This window comes from Penaeus monodon, chromosome 23, assembly GCF_015228065.2.
Source record: "Penaeus monodon isolate SGIC_2016 chromosome 23, NSTDA_Pmon_1, whole genome shotgun sequence".
NCBI lineage: Eukaryota > Metazoa > Arthropoda > Malacostraca > Decapoda > Penaeidae > Penaeus > Penaeus monodon.
The window spans coordinates 38,613,089-38,613,321 of NC_051408.1; the positions used below are offsets into that span (position 1 = coordinate 38,613,089).

The 233-nt window shown below is 40.8% G+C and overlaps 1 long non-coding RNA gene across 1 annotated transcript in view; it reads right to left on the reverse strand.

Moving 5' to 3' along the window:
* The window catches only part of LOC119588027, a 1,395-nt gene extending 1,207 nt beyond the window's left edge, over positions 1–188 (reverse strand). The window contains exon 1 of the long non-coding RNA XR_005230059.1: positions 92–188. This is a non-coding gene — a long non-coding RNA (uncharacterized LOC119588027). The remainder of the gene's footprint in view (positions 1–91) is intronic.
* Between the last annotated feature and the right edge of the window lie 45 nt (positions 189–233).

Sequence of the window (233 nt, forward strand, 5' to 3'; positions counted from 1 at the left end):
GTAAACGCAGTACATTAATCCTACTTCCAACAAGAAACTCAAAATGATTAAACCAACTTACAAGAAAGACAAAACAAATAATCCAACTTACAACAAGAAAGTCAAACCGATCCACTTCATCGTTGAATTTTCTGTAGCGCTCAAATCGACAATGAAGCACAATTTCTGGCGCTGCTTTTATATACGGACGAGGAGGTGGGAGGAGCCAAGGGAAACACGGTCGAGTGAGGACA